This window comes from Dipodomys merriami, unplaced genomic scaffold (genome assembly GCF_024711535.1).
Source record: "Dipodomys merriami isolate MVZ:Mamm:240054 unplaced genomic scaffold, mDipMer1.0.p SCAF_3, whole genome shotgun sequence".
In the NCBI taxonomy this organism is placed as follows: Eukaryota; Metazoa; Chordata; class Mammalia; order Rodentia; family Heteromyidae; genus Dipodomys; species Dipodomys merriami.
In genome coordinates, this window is record NW_027204492.1 from 33,338,329 (window position 1) to 33,344,726 (window position 6,398).

Below are 6,398 nucleotides of genomic sequence, written 5' to 3' on the forward strand. Positions count from 1 at the left end.
AAAAATTCTATTAAGTGAATTAAGCCAGGTCCAAAGAAACATAGGTCCCATGGTTTCCCTTATTTGCAATAACTAGTATATGTCTGAGTCAAGCAGAAAAGTTCAGATAAGGTGATGTTAGGGAAATGAACCCTAAGACATGTATTCAAATGTTTTTTGTTCTTTCATGCATTTATAAGATGGTTTCTTTGTTGCTTTGTGTGTCCCTCTCCCACGGTATAACCCCTGCTTTCACTGTATTTGATGTAGGTATAATTTGTGGAGGGGAAGTGGAAAAACACATCTTTTAAATAGGGATACTAAGGGTCCCATTGCAACAATGAGATGTACAAATCGTTATGCCGAAAACGAACTTTACAACTTTGGTGCGGGGCGATTGGGGGGACGGGGGGGGGGGAGGATGGGAAGGGTTGGGAAGGGGAAACAAAGGAGGAGGCTACAATGCTTGATAAGAAATGTACACATTATCTTGCCCATGTACTTGTAACTCCTCTGTACAGTATTTTCACAGAAAAAAAATAAATAAAATAATAAAGGGTGGGCAAGAATTTGGAATTTTATTTAATAATTGACACTAAAGCTGAAGTGAGTATATATAACCCATCTTCACTACTCCTAAGTGTATACTAAGTGTATACTGATACTAATACATTCACCCCCAAATGTACACAATGTCCATTCTCACATGTGGCTTCTTATTTCATTAGACTTCAACCTTATATAATCCTGGTGTCTGTGATTAAGAAAAATACAACGCTATAAATGTAAGATTAGATACAAAACAAATATGTAATTAGAACTGTAAAATATAGCTTTGAGTTTTGAGCCTCTTTATTGTCCAACTTCTCAATATCTCACTTTTTCCCCTTTGGTAGTATTGAGTTTTAAACTCAGGGTGCTGTTTGCTATGGAGATGTTCTACCACTTGAGCCACATGTCCAACCTCTCTTTACTCAACTTACAGAGAGGTTTCATAAAGTCTAGATTCTCATTACTACCTAGAGTATTATACAAATTATAATAATTCAGAGCACTTGAGAATGTCTGTGTAAAGGAAGACTTGAATATTAAGCTGAATTATCTTCCTGTTAAATCTGCTTATGATCAGAATAAATGACCCAAACTGGAAGCAATCCAACTGTAGTACAACTGTAGTACAAACTGGCTGGTTTGTACTATAATGGCAATAAAAATATATCTTGCTATATGCAACAACATGAATGAATCTTACAATCATAATGTTGAGTGAATGACATTCAGATAAACATATATACATAATATATGATTTATTTCTACACATTTCAAAAGTAGAAAAAATAATCTATGTCAACAGAAGTCTGAATAATATTTTTGCTTTGGGGAAATAGTAATGGATAGTGCTTTGGAAGTGTAAGTAGAGAAGTTTTGGATATGCTCAATGTGTTTTTTTAATCTCGGTAATGATTATAGGAATGTGTTTATTTTGTGGTAACCTGTGTATACACTTAGGATTTATATACATTTCTCCTAATGCATTACCATTTAATGAAAATAATTTAAATATCAGATAAAACCAAGATATTTTGTTGTAATTTTTACTATTTGATATTATTATTATTTGAAATCGGACAATCTTAAAAGAGTAGTCCCTAAGCTATAGAAACTTCTTTTCAGTACATTGATAGTTTTTCAACAGAGATTGGAATAATTTTTCGATACCCAATGGCATCAAAAGTGTCCTGAGAAACCTTGCATTTTTGTCATGCTTTGTAAGAGTTTCCATGAAAAGACCTATGTACATTTGAGTATTACCTTGTCACACATTAAGATTTTTTAACTGTATTTTTTGTCTTTTATTTTTTGGTACTGGGGATCGAACCCAGGACATTTTACTTGCTAGGCAAGCACTTTGTCACTGAGCTACATCCCAGCCCTATGGTTATGTTTTCCCGAGAGGAAATAGCCCAGTCTTGAAATGACTATTATTTCATTACCAGATTGCACAAATAATATCACTCATTTTAGAATAGAAATGCAAAAAACTTCCCCCATTTGCAATGTATTAGAAGAACAATACATTCTATTATATGGTGTCCTTTTGCCTCGATTTCGGAATTAGTAGATAGTGCTAAATCATATTTGGCACTTGATGGCCTAAGTGTAGTTTGGCAAAAACATATTTTTAGAAGTAAGGAACTATGCACACGTGCACACACACATACACACGCATTTAGGAATTTGGAATTCTTGAATGTACATAAGATAGAGACCAGTTGTACAACTTACTTTGAAATATTTGGTTACTGGGATTTTTTTAATATTTTTATAATCTTTAAGTAGTTGTACAAGGAGTTGCCTAAAGCCATTATCACAACCGTTTTTTATTGCAGCCTCATTTGCCATAGTCAAAATACGGTTATTGGGATTTGAAAATATATCTTAGAGTCCTATACTAGCATGTACAATGTTCTAGGTTTGATCCCCAGCACTGCAAAAATGGTTACTGGATTTCAAATAATTTTATTATGCTAATTTATATGTAAAATTCTCATTCCAGGAATTAGAGTACCATTTCTTTTTTTCTTTTTCTGTGTATAATTTCTTTTTCCTTTCTGTGTATCCTTTTTTATATATGTAAATTTTGATTCAGGAAACAGACATTGAGATCATGTGAAAACAAATATTCAAACATAAAGCTTGTATTTCAGATATTCAAATGTTATATAATATATTCACTCTGATATAAAGTTCATATTATGTACTAACAGTATAATCAGGCTATTCAATCCTCAACATAAAATATAGAGCCTGTGATTTCATTTTCTCACACGAGAACGTTCCTCTGAATGAACATAAATGAAATGTAAGAGATTATTATTACTAATTCTCATAGTATCTTTAATCATGAAATAATTTGTAGAAAATTCATTAACCTCAATTCAAATGGAAGTAGTGAGATTATTACAATGTAATATATTTTAAAAACACTTGAAATGTTATATGTAATAGTCATACAATGGATTAATTCAATGGATTTTTTAAAATACATTAAAATAAAGAAGCTACACATTTTCTGTTAATGTTTTAAAATATACGAGTATGTGATAGAGTAAAAATTAAATGTAATAACTTGGCCATTTTCAGAGCCTTTCTTGTTGATTTTTTTGTGTTATTGATTAATCATGTCCTGGAGATAATGCATTATTAAAACTAAAAACCAAAACAATAACTCCATTATCTCAAATCTCCCAGTCAGGTCAGAAAGTAGGCTCATTACAATGATAGGAGTGATGCCTCAAATAGATTTGTGGGGTGAAATGGTGCTCCACTCTCAAATTTCTGAGGAAGTAGACCTCCAAATTTACAATTCATTAATTTCTGAAGACCATTTATAAAATTCTATGGTTATAGGCTATATAATAAAATATATTTATGAGATTGAGGAGTTGTTAAATGTTTATTATTTACCCTTCATTGGGGACCACATTGACACAAATTTTGGTACATTCTGAAAATAATGCCACAACTCATAGAGTAATTCTCTGAGAAAATTTTATGTCTTAAAAACGTGTTTCCCTAGTCCAACTCACTAATAAATAAATATACATTTCTGCTTAATAGTTATTCTACATATGACTGAATAATTCAATATGCAACTCCTTCCATTTTTTAAGTTCATTAGATATTAGCAAATGTTCTTTTATTTTGAGCTAGAATTTTTAATGTCATTTCCCCCTATTAAGCTTGTTCTAGGCAAAATGGAAAGATTTTCATCTCCCTTGTATATTATGTAGATTTAAATATGTGAAGAACTTCCAAATTCTTTCAACCATTGAAAGATAGTATGAATATTATAAATTGGCCTTGCTTTTCTGAACATATATTGGTTTGTCTCTCATTATAAATAGAGCCTAGGAATGAAAGAGTATTCTATGTATCTACCAAGAGAGATCAAAACAATGACATATTGCAGATCCTGAAGATTTTTGTCCTGCATGTGAATTTTGTGTGCGTGTGTAATGCTGGGTATTGAAATAAGGGCCTTATACATGATTAACAAGTGCTATACTACTGGGATATATCCCTGGGCCTTGTATTTTGTTGTATTTATTTTTGAGTTAAAGTCTGTCTACATAGCTCATATTTCACTTGCTTATTATGTATCCCAGGCTGGCCTCAAGGTTCTTATTCTGACTTTTCCTCCCAAGTGCACCATTCACCTTATGCTGGTTAAATTTTATATTACCCAGACTCACTGACTGACCACCTCCGTTCTTGTGTTGATTCAAACTGAGCTTGGATGTGACTACAATCAAAAATATTTCTATTTATAGTGTTGAAGGTGCATGTGTTAGAGCCTTTTTTGATTCAGTACTAGTAAAGATGTATTTTGTTTTGTTTTATGATCACAAGAACAAAACTTGTCACTTTTTCCTCCTGGGAAATATAAAGCTTGTAGATTTTGCTTCTCTTTCATTCATATTTCTGCCATTTGACATATTAGTTACATGTCCAAAAAACATTCATTAGCATTAATTAGCAATGTTACCATTATTAATTATTAGAATGTCTGATATAAACAAAGAAGAGAGAGACTATTTTACATGCATATATGAGTATATAGTATATTTAATTTGATATTATTACAGTTATAATTTATTTTATTTGATAACTTATTTTCCTAATTAATTGTTATGACAATAGTCAAGTTATTACAAATTACATTTGTATTCCTATGGCTTATTTGTCTTTTTAGAATATTTTCTTTTAGAATATGTTTCTAAACTCACATAGACTTTATCAACGTATAAAGCAGCTTTAATGGTTAGTGATGAAAAAGGTGACAGTGATAATGATGCATTGTATTAATGAACTTCTTTAGTGAATGGCAACTCCTTTGTACAACTACTTAAAGATAAGAAAAATATTCAAAAGGTATCTGCTTAATAAACTAGACAAATTTAGAGAAAAATAACACCCAGTTCTTGCAGTGAATACTAGAAAATATATACACTCCAACTTGTATTGTAGGTGAGAAATTTTTTTGAACTGGAAAGCTATGTTACTGAGTAATTTAAAACATATATCTAAAAGGACTATTTTTATTTCATTTTCATATCTGATTTTATCATTATAACAGTCTTCTACTGTCTCCCCACTTTGTAATGAGGATACTAAATACAGAGGCATTAAAAAATTATTCAAACCAGGATCATCATGCACATCTATAACCCCAAGACACAGGTGAGTGAGGTAAGAGGATAGTGAGTTTGAGGCAACATTGTCCTAAATACTGGAATCTGGCCTAAAAAGCCAGAAATAAAGAACAGGTTTACTAGACTCTGTCACCCACACTACTCATTATGCTGTGGACCCCTTAGCAAATCATTTATTGGCAGAAAGCTTTGGTGTTTCATTCATAAATATAAGAGATTCATAAAGGGAGGAACTATGTATTTAGCTCACAGTTTCAGAGGATTAAGTCCATCATTTCCAGGACCATGTTCTTAAACAGATAATCACCTAATTGCAGACAGGAAGTATAGGAATGGGGAGGGATCAGGTATATCATTCAAGGGGATGCACCCAACTAAGCACTGCCTCTCCAAATAGGTAACTCGGGACCAAATTTTCAACATACAAACATATAGGAGAAAGCAGGGAATATACCGTAGGGGAGGGACATACAAAGCAACATAGAAATCATCTTATAAATATGTTAGAAACAATTGCATGAAAGAAAAAAGATATTTGAATACTTTTCTTGGGGTTCATTCCCCTAACATCAACTTACCTGACCTTTTCTGCTTGACTCGGACATATACTAGTTATTGCAAATAAGGGAAACCATGGGACCTATCACTGTATTTGATGTTGGTATAATTTATAGAGGGGAAGGGCAAAAACAAATCATTTAACTAGGGATACAGGTGGACCCGTTGCAACAATAAGATGTACAAGTTGTTCGGTCGAAAAACGAACTTTACAACTTTGGTGGGGGGAGGGAGGATCAGGTGGGGGGAGGAGGGAGTATGGGAAAGGATTTGAAGGGGAAACAAAGAGGAGGCAACAATGCTTGATAAGAAATGAACTTGTTATCTTGCCCATGTAATTGTAACTCCTCTGTACGGTATTTTCACAATTAAATAAAAACATATAGGAGATATTTCCTATTCAGACCATAGCACCAGATTTATCTGGACTCTTACCTCATGTTATACAACAGCATTCCTTTATGCTCCAGTTTATGATTCTAAATTTGAAAAAGTACTCATGTTACAAGTTGGAAAACTTTGGTTTTAAACTTTGTCTAAGCCCAGCTAAATAACCTATGAATATTAATGTTTTCTAATATTGAATTGAAAAGAATTACCTATCCTGTCTCTTCATAGGATTGATTAGAAGTGAAGACAGATTAT